General features: G+C 42.1%; 1 protein-coding gene across 3 annotated transcripts in view; it reads left to right on the top strand.

Annotated features, from left to right (window-relative positions):
- Positions 1-17,253, top strand: part of Ds (dachsous cadherin-related 1) — a 323,661-nt gene that overhangs the window by 18,760 nt on the left and 287,648 nt on the right. Inside the window, exon 1 of one of the 3 annotated variants that reach the window (XM_070294927.1) lies at positions 158-163. The exons of the other annotated variants lie outside the window; for them this stretch is intronic. The gene's annotated coding sequence lies outside the window, so the exon portion shown is untranslated. Of the gene's footprint in view, positions 1-157; positions 164-17,253 lie in introns of those variants that run through there. 3 annotated transcript variants of the gene reach the window in all.

Raw genomic sequence — 17,253 nt, 5'->3', positions numbered from 1 at the left:
CGAGTGAAATAGTGATTATGAGAATAGTGATTATGCATGAGTGGACAAATTGATAGACTGTCTCGTCTCAATTTGAAGCGAAGGGAGCAACCGGAAACGGAAAGGATCTCGCGATGACCAGATGCAGAAAGAAGTGAGACATGCAAGGGCGGTGCATCGGTCGGTCAGTAGAATTTATTATTAAACATTTAAAATTGTCAATATAATTTTTAGTTTATGGAAACAATAGTATTGAAAAATCGGGGGGGTTTTTTTTTTTATTAATGATTTATAGCTCATGTATAAATATTTAGAATTATAACTGACCATATTATCTTTGCCTTGATTATTTCTATTATTCATCATTGATGATTACTGATGATTTCATAATTATAATCGTTGAGCGCATTAATTTTACTATTTTATTAGCATTCGAAATCATCATTAATACGATTACATTTTATTTAACTCTGATCACTCTGTAATCTTAACATCCTTAACGCGTCATTTTTAGAGAATGAAAATTATCAAACATGTGCATTAACGAAATTAACAATATGCATGTCAATTTATTTTTTAATTTATGGAAACGATGATATTGAAAAATCGAGTTGTTTTTTGATTAATTATTTATAATCTGATAATCATATAAATATTTAGAATTAAAACTGACCATATTATCTTTGCCTTGATTATTTCTATTATTCATCATTGATGATTATTAATGATTTCATAATTATAATCGTTGAGCGCATTAATTTTACTATTTTATTAGCATTCGAAATCATCATTAATACGATTACATTTTATTTAACTCTGATCACTCTGTAATCTTAACATATATCTTTAACGCGTCATTCTTAAAAAAGCAAGAGGAGCAACAAATTCAGTTTCTCATATATTTCGATAGTACATCGTCCACAGATTATTTTAATACCAAAAACATGCGAGCAACAAATTCTTTTAGTTAATTTATATATTAGGAAAGCGCGTGATATAGGGTCCGCGGCGACAAAGTATCGATTTTTAATACTTTAAGACGAGCAACAAATTCAGTTTCTTATATATTTCGATAGTACATCGTCCACAGATTATTTTAATACCAAAAACATGCGAGCAACAAATTCTTTTAGTTAATTTATATAATATAAGAGCGCGTCGTATAGGGTCCGCGGCGACAAAGTATCGATTTTTAATACTTTAAGACGAGCAACAAATTCAGTTTCTCATATATTTCGACAGTATATTGTCCACAGATTATTTTAGTACCAAATACATGCGAGCAACAAATTCTTTTAGTTAATTTATATAATATAAGAGCGCGTCGTATAGGGTCCGCGGCGACAAAGTATCGATTTTTAATACTTTAAGACGAGCAACAAATTCAGTTTCTCATATATTTCGACAGTATATTGTCCACAGATTATTTTAGTACCAAATACATGCGAGCGATACATTTTTTTATTTACTTTTACTTCGCGCAAGTGAATGGTACGGCGCGGCGAGACTGAGTATATAGTGGTATTAATTAAATAATATACTTTTTTAAAAATATTTTTATGTTATTTTAGAGCAACAAAATAGCAACAAATTCTAGTGTATTTTATTTTTTGATTCGAGCTTTATATATATTTTTTTCACTATGGGGGGGGGGGCTGGCTTAATGTCAAGCTAGCACCCCCCACTTTGAATGTAAATTCCTGCTAAACGGTTTGAGCAACAAAATTCGGACTACGGCAACTAATTAGCACATAATTAGCACTAAATTATTTGATGTATTTGATTTAATTTGGCGTTGGTGGAGGGGCTAACTTAATATGGGTAGAATTTTCCTTTTCCGCCTATCAAGCTTTTTTCTCGTCTGCGATCGGTTCACCTATGTATTTACATATTTACATATCATCCGCTCTTATCGAGACGATCGACGAAACTCGGAAAACCGCAGGGCAATTAACTGATCCGGTGCTAATTAGATCGACGAAGCGCGAACCGGACTCGTTATTATATCTCTGATCTTATATCGCGTATGCCTATTGCCACGTCGAATGTTAATTCCGCGACTTCGTAGCATTTCTCGGTACGAATCGTGCGTCGCGCGCAATATTGCGTTTATCGTCGCTTACGAGTTACGCGCTGTCCCATTATCAGAGCGAGCGTGATCTTTTTTACCTCGCCGTCTCGAGCGCTGATAAGACGCACGGTTAAGTAGCGTGGTGGCGTCCCCACGTTTTAATACACTTGTAAATTCCCTCCTCGTCAACTACTGGGAATGCTAAGAAACGTCATACCGTCCGTTTGTACGCTACTTCAACGAATGCAACAGAAAAGCTAATAGAAATTGTGCAAGTAATTTTCTATTCGACATTTGTCTCCCTATCGAGGGATGCTATCCCAAACATAGCTAAGTCTGGAGGAAAAGGTATCAGATCTGACATGGAATATATCTCAGCGATATCTTCGATGATCAAGAGAGAGGTCAAGAGAGAATCGTCGTCATCATCGCCGTCGCTGTGCGACGACCTTGCTGCGTTGCTCTCTCTCTCTCTCTCTATCTCTATTTCTTTGCGCTTTTTCGACTTGCATAACTAACTCTCGTTCATCCGCTGGATGAGAATCGGCACGATGCCGTAATACATCTGAATACAAGACAGGGGAGAGCGGCGAGAGGGATGCTGGTAGCGGAGGACAACAGACGCGGGAAAGAGGAACGAAGATAGAGAGAGAGAGGGGGGGGGAGAATCGAGAAAGAGAGAGAAAGATGTCGTGAGCAGCATCAGACTAACAGCAGGTGGTTGGTTGGCTTAAATGCCTTCCCGGGAATCGGTTCAATATACAGAGTGTCTCAAAAGTGGCGCGCTTTGTCCAAATGGATATTACAAACTCGAATTAAAGCAAATATTAATCCATAATTCTTGATTTATAATAAATCGACGGAAATTTAAAAATTACAAAAACAAATTTGATTTTTCAGACGTAAAAATAAAGAGAATATTTTATTTATTTATTTATTTTTTTTATTAATAGGATGCGCAGAAATTATATTTTATTTTATTAACACAATTTTTATTACAGATATCTTTCTCATATAAATAAAATCAATCGACTTTTAGTTTGTCAAACAATAGAAAGTGCACTTTTGGTACACTTAGTATACACGTAGGCGAGCTATAATACTGGCGTCTTCGCTTCGAGAATGCACGCGTGGAAATACGTACGCGCGCGTGCATATACGGACATTATAAACTGATTCGTGACACTACGTCGCGCGGGGGCGTATATGCCGTGCGTCGTCTCGTTCTTTAAAGTCCGATAATCGCCACGATTTCCTCGAGTAGGACATATTCAAGGGGTCGGAAATGAAAATATTATCTAGTATCTGGCTCTGCGCAATTTTTCTAAAGCGAGCTCCACGGCCACGGAATGCACAGAATCGGGAAGTTTCTAAACAGTTATATGTATCTCTCGTGTCGACGGGTTTTATGCAAGAGTCGGGATATTGTATTTCGTGTTTGCGATACATTGCTTGAAATTATTGATAAGTACGATTTAAGATGCGCATAGTGTGATCGAGTGTTCTTAATTCCTGATATAATTTTTTTGTATTCATAGATAATGTTTAGAATAATAGAATACATTCAATGAACTTTTATTAAATTTCCGAGATTTTGAAATATTGAAATTGCGTTTGGCGTTAACAAAATTGTATTTTAAGCACCGTGTTGCCATTCGTTTTGCTACCACACTTCCGTTGGCTACCGCAATTCAATCACCGGCCACGCTCTCTTGGCCCTTTATCTTCTTTCATCGCGGCGCGTTCGGACCGAAGTTACGTGTGGAAGATCGTTCGCGATCTTCATCGAAGCCTTGACTTTCGAGAGAGAAGCACGACCACCTGTCGTCTAGCCTCGTATGCTTCGTGACGTACTTTGTTCGCAGGATGTTCCCGGGTGGCTGACGTTTCTCTGCGCGCGTTATGCACGTGTCGATGTATCTGTTAAAATGCATGCTTGTCTTATGTGATATTTGGCGTCTAATAATCTCTCTGAATTTATCATTGAAAACAATAACAATTTTTATTGCTAATTAAATTTTTATTCATCCAATGTAATATTTTCTATATGAATGTGAAATCGAAGTTATTAAAAAAATACGAACTCTGTGTGTACTTATATCTTAACGAAAGTATGTGAAATACATCTGAAAAAAATAAGACGATATGTTCAATATTTCTAATATCGAGATTTTTTAAAGAATCAATTAATTCAGAGGAAGAAGAAAATCTGAATTTTACAGATTTACTAGTCTATAACCAATTGTTCAAGCTAGATAGAGTGACGTAGAACTTTTTAAGATCGTCGATCCTCTGTCTTGATTACACAAGTCAACTGCGTCTTACGTCACACGCTCATTGTTGTTGTGTTGTTGTTGTTGTTATTGGATGATAGTACGGTATAGTCATTGTGTGGCCGAGATGTAACTTGACCCTCGTTAACGGAATGGTTTCTCTACCGAAACGAGTCGCCAGAAGTAGGCTGTCAAGCTAACACGGTTCCGTATACCCTCTCTAGCCTAGTAGATGTAAGAGACGTGAGATTAATTACAAGGACGAAGTTTGAGAAAAAGACCAGCTTATACTCCGAGAGCGTGATGAAGTTATGACGTAATATGAGATTCCTTACGTTGCACAGTCCGCGTATTAAATGTTTACGATTCTCACGACTATACATATTTCAATATCGATTTCTCTGCAATCCACACACACGCATTTTTCCCATCTAAAATTTCTGTAGAATATTTTTAATGATTAGAAATTCAAGCACGGGGAAGAGAGAGGACACTCTTTTACATTTTTTTTTTTTTTAATAATACAATAGTATTTATAATTGTGACATATGTTTTTTCTTTAGGAGAGAGAGAGAGAGGAGAATAGGATTGTTAACTTTAGCACGTGTTTTCGCTTGCGAAACGGTTACGTCTGGCCGTGCGTGGGATGCAGTCGTGGTGCATTGCGTATATATATATTGCGACGATACAGTGTAATAACGTGTCGATCGATTTATCCCGACGTGATATTTAAAGCGTAGCACGATTTTGTTACGAAGCATTGGCGATTGAAGATTCGCAAGATACACGACGTCGTGAAAAGAATACGCGCGCGAGCCGTTTCGTCTCGTACGAGCGCAATGCGTGCGTACGCGCGTGTTGCGCGTGAATGAAAGTGCGTGTCGTGTGTGCGAACGGAGTCTCCACTTCGTGTAACTCGAACTGAAAGGCACCGTTCTTAGGACACTTCTCTCTCGGTTATAGCTCTCTCTCTCTCTCTCTCTTTCTTTCCCTTCTTCCGCTATCTTTGTCCCGCTCGTTGGCGCGTCATGTATCACGCTCGAATGCAAGCGTCACCGTCGTTCGCCATCTGTAACCGATGGAATGCGTATTGGTGGCACGTGATGTTCGAGGAAAATATTGATATTTACCAAGGAGAGGTTCTATTTGGCGTTCGTTCCGACGGCATAAGCTTATGCGGATGCATGCTTCTCTCTCGAGACCAATAAGTCCGATTTTTTCAAATCAATCAGGTAATTGCGCGAAACTGGTTTTAACATCCATATTTACGCACACGAGTTGCACAGTAAAATCGACATTATATCAGTATACGCTAGATTATCTTTACTAGATTATCGTTGTACATCTATTGATCTGATATCACTAATCATTTTTTTATACAATATATTTGTGCAATATATCCCCAGATGTGCATTTTTTGCAACAGCTCTATAACCATATTCTTTTATACTATTTCATATATATCGTATATTTTCGAATAATTGAGATAATGTTTCTTAAAATTGCGATTTAGTAATCAAATCGCCTTGTTATTTGTACATCCACTCCACGTGTACATTTTAAAATCGCTACGACGATGTGATTAATTCCTCGATTCAAGTTTATAATCCAAGTGTCCGCTTACGATATAAGACACTTTCGCGGCGATATTTTCCCCTCGAGGTAAAATAAGCTTGCAACTGAGTGTGCTGCGGAGATATCGCGCTGCCGAGCGAGTCTCGGCGCAATTCTCTCATAGCGAGGCCAACCGTGTGGCATTATAACGTGCGCGAATAATTTCGGCTCTTAATGCGTAATGGGTGCGTATAAATTTGAAGGACGCCGCGGTATATTGCCGTGCCCGTTATGTTTGTATTAAATTTCGCTAACGAGATTCGAAAATTAAGATAATCGTCGCCGTCGCGAAATTGCCCGTGACGTTATTCGGGCGAGGTCACGCACGCTGCTCTCTGTTCGGCTCTTTCACCGGTGCGTATATCGCGATGATATACGCGTGCCGGCCAAATTCTTAATTGGAACAAATAAATATCGCGACGAGCGCGCCCGATTATAACAATTGTGCTTGGTGCCGATTTATTTTCGCGGCTGTGAAATGGCGGGCCAGAAAGCGTGGCGAGAAAAAAACGCTCCTACATTTTTCCACGTCGACGATTTTCGGGGGACGTCTATAATTACACGCTGCGACGATTATACAATAATAGGTCCATCGCCATATGAATGGAATACGTCTGTCGCATACGAGAGATTCGACAAAAGGTGAAACGTTATCCTTAAATTATGGGGGGCGGGGGGGGGGGGAGTGGACACAAGGGAATTAAAAATGGCCGGTGAGATCCTGAGTATGAATTATTAATATTACTACTCACAAACGGCGATTCACAACTCGAGAGGCTTATAGTCGATAAGGAAACGGTTCTTTTCTTTCGATTTTTTGGTTTACAGACTGCTTTTCGCTGAGACACTTAATTCTATCAAAACTGATTAAGAAATTGCAATAATTAGCGCGTGAAGCGGGTCACTTCCAAATAATAATGTCACGCGAGCGTGTCGAGTTAGCGAAAAAAATATCTTTTTTCTTAGGCGTAATGTGTTTCTCGCGCGAAACGACGATCACATAATGATCTTCGCGCATGCAAATTCAGAAGGAGAGAATTAAGAGGGATGTTAAAAAATAAAATCTTAATTTATCACGTGTTTATTCTTCCTGAAGGTTCATCCATAACAAGACACATTTTTTTTTTTTTTTTGCTTTTCCCTTTCTTTCTTCAAAAACCGTGTTTCGTTTCTCCGGACGTAAGAGTGATCGCGACGAAACGGCCGCATAGGTAGGTAAGAGAAACGCGTGGATCATTCTCGAGAGCGCGCGGGGGGCCTCGCGATGCTGAGAGGGGCCCGTATTCGTTTTGCGGAGAGCCGAAGGATACGTTGGAAATGCCGGGGATACGCTATCAGATATTCGTTACTTACATCAGGGTCCTCTTCCTCCGCCGTTTCTCTTCTCCTTTCCTGTCCCGTCTATCGTGCCCCACGTTGCGCTCCTCCGTCTCATGCGAATCGCGTATGTGTTCCGTTTGTATTACGGCGTGCGTTGTGCGTAACGTATGGAGCTCGCGTTATTTATCATACGGCTGCGGCCGCCGATCGCGAGCGGCATGCATTCAACAGAGCCCGCCTCTCACCGGGCTGCCTAATCATGGTAATTTTAAATCGGCGATGTAAATTAAGGCGCGCTTGCGAGCTGTTGTACTGGACGCCATTCGGATAGTTTCGCTCGAGAAAAGGGCCCGTGCAAACCGATTATTGCGATAATTGTGAAACGATTGCTTTCGCGTCGAACGGGGGTATACATCGTCGAATCCGACGTTGATATCATCGATAACCTGATTTGATGTTATCGCGCAGCTCTCTATTCTTTCTCAAAATAAATTATTTAATATCTTTACGCGACTCCTAATGACGAAGCGTAATATATGTCTTGACTTATATCTTCGCGAAAGTCTTCGCCTTACTTTCTCACCACGATCGTCCTAATCCCACGACAATAATCGCTTCGCTCGAGCGTTCTCGCGGATTCCATCGGCTTTCCATCCCGCCCAACGTTTTGCCCAACACATCTCCGTCGCGCCGGTGCGTTTCGCGAGAATGCATCTCGCCGGCGAGGCAACCACGGCCCGAAAAACCATAACCGTGGATAATGCACGGTGGTGAGGATCGTGCGGAGGGACCCGTTCGTTAATGGGGAATCGCAGGCAGTAGCCAGCGAGACGTAGGAGATGGGAAAGAGAGGGGGGGAAGAGATAGAAAGAGAGGAGCACGCGGCCGACCGGCTACCCATATTCCATTCCGACGACCGGAGGGCCACGACGGCTTTTTGCGGCTGCATTTCACTTGCACTCGGCCAAACTCATTTGTCAGCGGCGCTGCGTGCACCCGGCCGCCACATTTGAAGCCGCGGCATTGTCCGACTTGTCGCGGTTCGAATCTCTATATGAGGGCGCGTTTTCTCGGGGGTATTCTCGAAGGTCTCCCGTATATATTTCTTCGAATTGTATAATATACGCATTACGTAAAGTGATATAATATAAATGTTATTAATTTCATGAATGATTCACGATTGTATAAATCAAATACGTGATAATGTTAAAGATAAAGATAACGAAGAAAGCGCTATATAAAAGTCCGTAAAAACGTGCATCTATTACAAGCCGCCTGTACGCGTCGTGTTAATTTTACATCGAAGTCATCACATCATTACACGCATCATCGATATTCCCTTGTCTCACCGGCAAGTATTCTTGCGCCGGAGATGCTCGCGGATTTTACGATTCGCCGCGCGCGTTTAAGGACGCGCGGAGAGAGCGTCGAGGAATCTCAAATATTTTAAGCCATATTTCGAGCTGCGCGAGCCGTATCCTCGTTGTCCTTGTCGTCGTCGTCGTTGCCCTCGTCGAGATTAAGGCAATTAAAAACGCGAGAGGCTCGAAAGCGACAACAGGACACCGCAAACATCCTTGTTCGCGTAACACTTTCAAAGCGGCGGGTGTCACCGTATATAAAAAGTGGAATACGACGCGAGAAAACGCCGAGCGCGTGGCGTGTCATCGGCGAAAATTAACTTCATTTCGAGGCGAGTGCCCGGCAATGCTTTTTACGCACCCACGCTCGCCCACGGCCGCGCTCATTTGTCCGGTGCAGCGTGTAATAATTACGGCGCCGATATATATATATATATATATAGTGTGAGTCATCAAGAAATTTCCAAAGGTACCAAGGCCGTCGCGGTCTCGTCCCGTTTCGGCTACTGTCCGAGCTTTTCGTTATCTCCCGTGCGGCCTCGTATTTTCTCGCGTTTATCGCGTCTCGCGAGCGTTGGTAAATTTGTGAGATTATTCTTGCATAGAACTTGGGCGGCAGCTTCTCGAAATCATGCATTAATTAAATTGGCGACGATCCGATACTAGATCGTTCCACGCGTTATACTATATTATGAAATTTTGAAACTTACGGAACGAAATTTAACGATCGCACGATTTCTTTCTTTCTCTTTCTCGATATGTGTATGCGTGTACGTGTGTGCGTGAAGGAAGAGAATATTATTATAATGAAAGTACTATTATAATTAAGTGAAATAAATTCTGCTAATGATCATAATAGTGTTATAAATATCAAAAATAATTGAACGCAAATTATAACGCGTTTATACACATGCAAATATTTTATTTAATCTTAAAATTGAAGAAGAAATTCAAGTAGCAGCGCAATTACGGCTCGCAATTTTGGGCTTGGAATGTCAACAAATTACTAGGAGAACTGAGGAGTAAACAAAATGGTGAGTTGGGCTCACCATTTGAGGGATAAGAGAGAGGACGAGTGAGAAGAAATTAAGGTAATAGGCTTTTCTTATCTGATCGCCAAAGTCAGACAGCCGTAAAGGTGCCGGGAAAAATGGAGTCTTTGGACCGTGCACTTTAATGGCTTTTCTTTCTTTCCTTTTCTTGTTTTTCCATTCCCCGCGCTTCCCCTTTACGTCTTTTTTTTTTCTCCCGTCGTCGTGAGACAGGCGTCAGGATTCTTCCCCGTAGGATGCCGACTAACGTCGAGAAAACTCGTCCGGGAATTTCTCCCTCGTCTTCGCCCGCGCGCGCGCGCGTCTATATCCCCTTTCCCTTCTCTTTCTCTTTCGCTCCTTTTTCTCGTTCGTCTTCCCGGCGTGTTCGAACTGACCTGCGAGACAGCATCGCGAGCCCACGATCCCTCGAACCAGGGAGAGCACAGGCACCGCGACGAAAGGTAGGCGCGACCGATCCGTGAACAAGGCACCGGGCAAACATCTCGGAGAACAGAGGGGCCAGAACATTGAATAAGAGGCTAGTTTGTTCTAAGTCGAGAAAGAGCGCCCGCGTGCAGGTGTCGAGGAAACGGAGGGACGAGGCTGGAACGTGGTTAGATCGAGAGTTGAAAAACATCGATAAGCAGTGCGCACATCGATTGCATTTTATGGCAGCGAGAAGGGGTGCTCTCGATTTTACTGGCATCGGTAGGAGCCTGATTCGCAGAAACGAAAGAGTGAAAGGAGATCGTGTTCCTTCCTTCGCTGTTAATTGCACCGATCGTGTAATATTATTTTACCTATAGCATTACATTTAATTTTCTCTTTGCAATCGCGAATTATTTTATTTTATTATTAAGCTAGTACGCTTTCGCGCTTTTTATTTGACAAATCAATATGATAATTCCGATCAATTATGCGTATATTATTAATATAGATCGTGAATAGCGATAGTAAATCGGGCCTTATCGTGCCGTTCGACGAATTTGATCGCAGTCGCGGCTGGTTATACCGTGACGGTGAATTAAGTACGAGCTTTACCGATGCAAATGACGTTAATGCGAGTTGTTCGTGCTATTTGCTCGACTTTATCGTTTCTCTAATATAAATTACATTTGATTTGGCACCTGTTGTTAATTCGATCCATTAGCATGAATATACTTGCCAATGTGTAACGATCGATTATAACTAACTCGATACATGATTTAGTGGCGCTGAATCTTTTTCTTCTCGATAGATTGTAACATTGCTCTAATTATTGCCTAATGTCCTACGTGAATAACAACAAATTGAGCATAAGTAACACGAGTGGTAATAATATCGATCCAAATTCGTCTCGATGCTACTTTCAGTCACGCGTTTCGATGATAAATTATACGTATGGCTATGATGATTGATTCTCCATAGATCACGACATTTAATTATACGCTCGGTACAAAAATGTTCAATTTTCTTAATTTAAAAAAGTCTTATGGAATTTTAATAAAACCTTTACAAATGCCGATATTATTTTCTAGGGTCGAAATGTTTTATATTAGATTGTCCGAGGCGACATGATCCTCGTCGAGCTATTTTCCGCACGCTACGCTATTTGACGATCGAAATGTCTGTCGTCGTATCTCGCTATGTGGCGCCCTACTTGAATAACGAATCTAAAGTCCGTGCTGTCTGAGGCATTCAGCGTGAAATTACGTGCTGTTGTTCTGACGTTGGCAGTGACAATTTTCTCAAGAACGCGTCGTGGCCGACCGGATGACTTTCGTGCGCGTAAAATAGTGCGCATTCTAGCGAGCAACATACTACGTTACACGATGGTTAAGCAAAGAATGGCACGACGCTTCCAGTTATGAAACTGCGAAGTCGAAGGAAGAGAGAGGGCACTCCGCCTTTTAAGGCGAACCACACCACCACTGTCCTTTTTCATTGTATATTCTTTTCCATCTCTCTTTCTTTTTTTCTATTTCTTATTTTCGATGAAATATCAGAACAATTAAATCGGTCGACTCGTTAACCATAATTATACTTGTTAGAGAAAATGCCATTTGCCGGTGACGTGTGCGAAATAGCTCGTGAAACCTCACTCGAGTTTGACAGCGCACTTTCTCGTACGGACGACAAGTGGACTAATTAATAGCCCGTCTTTTTCGCTCGAGTTCCTGAGATTCCTCTGTAATACGATAATGATTTTATCGTCGTCACCGAAGACGTCTATTGTCATTTTTACGATTGCTCAATTCGTCAGGATCGGAGAGCCGAGTGAATATTTTTAGAATAATTAATATTTTTTTTGAAAATAATCGATTTATAATAATTTTATATTTTACATGTCTTTTTTCTTACGAAACCGATATGTTTACTTACTTACTAAATTAATAATGAATGTTTCATTCAGAATATGAAGAGATATATACTTTTATTATCGCAAATTTTGAAATAGTTAACTTTTGGCTATTTTTTCTTAGTTTTACTTTTGGCTATTTTTTTTTTAATTTTAGTTTCTTAGTGAAAGCTGATTCTTCTCGAAAAAGATGCAAGTCTATAACACGCATAACTGTGAAGAAACTACACATGAGATTATTGTTTCTAGCGTAACGTGTCTAGCTTGTTACAAATTGCTCCACGGATAATGTGGAAGCGATCTACAAGTGTTTTCTTTACACTTGACACGACGCGTGCCAAAGAAAGCTTGAGACGCCATGTTAAACTTTAGAAAAGTCGTTTGGGATGAAAAGGCGAATAGACGCACCGTGAAAAATCACACGCGCGCGACCAAGATACTCGACTGCTTCTGTGGGGCCTGCGGATAATGCGGGTCCAATATTTAGGCTGCGGCTGTCAGGAGCACTCCACTCCTGTCTGTACCATATACGTGTGTTGTTGTTGTCGCCGTTCTCGTTATGCGTATGCTCTACTTTTTAATTTCTTCTTCGACGGCGGCCCCCCCCAAACGCAACAGGACGAGAAAGGACTTCGAGAGGGTTTTCGGTCGCTTCGTTCAGTTGAGGGTTGTCGGGCCCGCCGTTAGGACCTAGGCAAAGGCACGGAAACTGGTCAGATGTGGCGGATGAGGCGGAATACGGCGGGGCAAGAGAGGACGGAATGAGTGGCGAGGAAGAAGCGAAAGGTAGGCGAGGGTAGGTGCGGGAAGGACGCCAAGAGAGTGAGGCGACCGGCATTCCACGGAGCCTGTATTAATTATACCAAGCTTCGACGATGCTACGCGAGAGTACAGGAGAGAGATAGTTCCCTCTGAACTACTCTTTCTCTCTCAGCTACTACTACTCGTTTCTCCTTGCTTCCTCCTTCTCTTCTCCGATCTCTCTCTCTCTCTCTCTCTCTCTCTCTCTCTCTCTCTCTGATGCGAGAAAGAGACGGCAGCGTAGGTCGCGCAGGTATGAGCGAGGTGGAAGCTGAAGGAGGAGAAAAAGTAGATAAGGTAAGAAACAAGGAGAAACAAGAGGGGCAGCTCTCCCGAGACTGCGGTAGGAGTACGCTAATGCGGATCTACTGCCTCTCTAACAATAAGCCGGAATGCTCGAAGGAATAAACCGTAAAGAGGTGCATCTTTGAGAGATGCAGTGAAATAACTTTGTAACGGCGATTCGTCAGTATCCGCGTATGTGTATTTTGGACGGCGCGACTTTGTCCGATCGGTATCAGTCTTTATGAGAAGATTCTCCTTCTCGAGAGTCTCACATAAACTCTTGAATGGAGATTCCTCTCGATATCAGGCGTTTAATCAGGCGTTAAAGAATAAAAAAACTTTTCTGTTTAAGAGATTTGATATGATTCATTTAATACTATTTTATATAAGAATACAAACCCGCGTAATGAATCCGTCTGTTAAGAGATCAAGTAGAATCCTTCAGGATTACGTTTTTGCACAAAAGAACGTGGCGGGAGGTAGCAGATCCCAGCTGAGAATTTCTACAAAACACCTAGGACAGATATTTTTAGCCGGCGAGGAAAATAGTTAGCGCGTTCCGAGTATAGGTCGAGCGCATCTGAAGGAAAGAAGAAGAAGAAGAAGAAAAAGAAGAAGACGACGAACGATGGCGAGGAGAGGAGAAAGAAGAAACGTATCTGGTACTTGCGGCGAACGAAGGAGGCTGGAAAGTAAATTACCTCTGGGAGGAGAGTCGGTATACAGCAGGAGGGGAAGAGAAGAGGAGTTAAAGGATGGGACGGCACGGGATTTGAGAGGGTAGGATGCACGGATGAAATAGAGAAAGAGAGAGAGAGAGAGAGAGAGAGAGAGTAAGCGGCGAGGCGTCTGCTGTCTGCTGACCGACAGTAGGCTAGTGAAATTGCATCGCTAAAATCCTAGTCCTATATTTGGAAGCTCTTTTCTTTGTGGTCCGCCTTTTATAAAAAAAGTTTCTTCTTTCATCGTCTTTGCGATATAATCTATCGATGCTAATCTTTTCTTTTTTAAAAGAGCGCTCTAATGTTGCGTTATTTACGCGCAAGTTGTTCTCTTTAGCTTCTTCCTGCTTTCTATATATTTAACAAAATTTCTGTTTTTATCATACATGTCTAAAACGATATCTCTCTTTTTGGAATCGTTGTTGCGCAGTATTATCTATAAAGATTAGGTTTTCGCAAATTTAGAAAAAGATACAAAGTTTGTTAACGTTGTGATATCGATCGTTATTTCTATTTTAAATCGTACACTCTTTTTTCTACTTGTATCGCATCGCTTTCTTCTCTTTCTCGACAGAATAAGATTGTATATCAATCTTCCTACGAAACGTATAACGTTTCGAGCAATATGAAGCATCTATCGATGAATTTCGCGTGATCTCGAGCCATCATTCGCCGCATAAACGGATCGAACAGGAAGCAGGGTACGTTCGTGTGGAACTTGTATATCATCAGGCCATTTACATTTAATTTTCTTCGTACCGTGCGGGCTACTGGTGCATACGTCAATACGCGTAACGCATCGATTACAGGCGAGTTCAGCGAGAGACGATGCGTGGCGAAAAGGAGGATGCGGCGGATTTAATCGCGAGCAATTTGGAAATATATCCATACGCGTAGAGAGAAAAAGAGAGACCTCTTATCTATATTGGAAATATTTATAATTATTTCTAGAGGCGCGCGGACAAGAAACGTTTTCCCTCTCTTTCTCTCTCTTTCTATGAGAGCCTGCCTCCCATGCGGATCTCGTTTGCGCGGTAATAATCGGCGCCGCCGACGCAGCATCATCACCGCCGCCGTCTTCTCCTCGAACGTTGCAACGGATTCGCATCGCGGTGCGGCCCGCGTGCAGTAGCATTGCGTGCGAACAGGAGACGCGCGCGTGATCCACGAAAGAGCCGGTGGTAGCCACGCGAGCGCTTCGGGCGACTCTGCTCCGCGCGCGCTCGCTTTTCGCCTAGATGTCCCGAATCCCGAATCCGAAACGTTCCCGTACCGCCCGCGCACGCAAAACGGCCCCGAATCAATTCTCGCCGTTCGCTTCCCTCCTTCTTAGGCTCTGTCGTTTGGTTCGAATACTCGAAGGCTCCGCGTGTGCGCGCGTCCCAAAAATCTCGCCATTCCTCGCGCGTCTCTCCTCGCCCGTCCAGGCACGCGAGCTACCGTCTCTTCTCGGGTCTGTTTTTCTCCATCTCTCCTGCAAATCGACTGGCATAATTTCTGCGTTCTCAAACGTGTCGCTCCTCCTTTTACGTTATTACACCCTTTGAATGCCGGGGATAGACTACAGTTATATTGCTCCGTGCCAGATTACGCCGCAGTAATTTCATCCATTCCCCGGTCTTCTAACTATTCCTTTCTTTGGCTCTTTTATTTCTTTTTTTCCTTCTAAATGTTAACTAGATATCCGTCGAAGCGCACGCTAATAACATTTCTGATAGATTCCTCAAATAGGAAAATATGATCGTTAATTGGAATGATATTCTAGTTTTGTCATGGATATATATATATATATATATATATATATTTTACTGTTACTACTCTTATCACGGTTATATCTCTCGTATATTATACATAGATTATCCAAACGTTGACTGTTGTTTAAAAGGCTAAGCGGAAATAATTATGCGGTACTCCACAGCATATTTCATACCGTATTTCATGGATAATGCTAAAAAATATGCAGTTATTTTACCGGATGTCGTTACTAACATGTGAGAAATAACTATCGCGTAATACTATAGGAGAGAGAAAGAAACCGTTGTTATAAATCCGAAGCTATACAATAGTTACCGTTGATCCGAGATCTTGACTTTACGGCAGTCATTCGTCGCATTATCCTAATGTATCCTGACAGCCCGGCCCGTCGACAAACTCCGGCAAGAGGTCAGAGGAATACCAAAGTTATCTCTCGGCGGGCAAGGAGAAAGAGAGAGAGAGAGAGAGAGAGAGAAGAGCACGGGGAGGGAAAAAGAGAAAAAGAGAAGGGAGAATCGTGTAAAAGCCGGCTTTTTTTTCCTTTTGTGAAAAATCGAAAAACAAATCGGGACCGCGCGTCGACGCTAGTCACGAAGCGACGATTTATCAAAAATTAATTATCCATTAGGACTTGGGATCGAGTAGAAAAGTGTAGCTTTGTTGCATACAATGGTCGGTTGCCCGGGGCCTCGGCATAACAGAGTAAGAGAGGAAAAAAAGAAAGGAGAGAGAGAGAGAGAGAAAGAGACCACGACGAGTCCTGCCGCGGCGGCTACAAAAAATCGTCTACGCCTCCGAATATTCTGCCGTCGTGGCCAGATTCATCGACAACAGGATCTTCTTTCTTACTCTTTGACTTTTCCACTTTACTTCTTTCGTCTTGCATCTTCTTTCACGGATATGTCAAGTATTTCTCCGACAGTTATAAGCAATATCTCTCAATTATAGAGAAATTCTAGATGAATTAGTGATCTCTCAGTTTAACGGAATGTAAGATTCTAAAATATTGCTAATAAATGTCGACAACATTTTCTGAAGATTCGTGGATATGACAAATAATTCTATTTGTGGTGAATTTATAATTTATTGCCAACTACCTTACGTTTCGATGATTTTTTTGTCCGGTCTGGTAAAATGTTCTCTTTCTCGCTATATAAATTTGTTTGCGACATCGTCGCTATATTTCTCTCCAGACTCTCGGTCTTTACTCTTGAATCAGATTCCCGCACTTCCAAGTAATTCCGTACCGACGAGGAAGATCGAGAGATGGTCGCACAGTGACCCCAAAGGTCAAGAATGCCCAAAACGAAGGAAGGAGCACGGATTGGTGGGTCCCGAGAGCCGTTCGAACGGCTGTGACGGTTTCGATTCGATCCCGAGGAGGACTTACGAATATTTCTGAACATTTCCACGAGGCGTGGGACACGAGAGGGAGAGAAAGGGGACAGTTACGCGACTGCGACGTTAGGATACACTTTAACAGATCATGTTAAATCGTAGAATTAGCCCGTTCGGCCCTCTTATCCGCTCCTTCTCCGCGACACGGCATAACTTACGGTATTTATCCCGTAAACCCCCTCGGTCCTCTCACCCTGACCCCTGGACCTTATTTATAACTGTAGACAGGTTCACACTATGCTCGATCCTTCCTCCTCTGCGACACGTACGAGCCTCCAGCGCGCTTTAACTGACGGAATAAT

The sequence above is a fragment of the Polyergus mexicanus genome, unplaced genomic scaffold (genome assembly GCF_030449975.1).
Source record: "Polyergus mexicanus isolate NDT 795.1 unplaced genomic scaffold, iyPolMexi1.0 SCAF_4, whole genome shotgun sequence".
NCBI classification, from domain to species: domain Eukaryota; kingdom Metazoa; phylum Arthropoda; class Insecta; order Hymenoptera; family Formicidae; genus Polyergus; species Polyergus mexicanus.
Note: the sequence above shows the minus strand (reverse complement) of the source record. Positions and strands in the feature narration are given on the sequence as shown.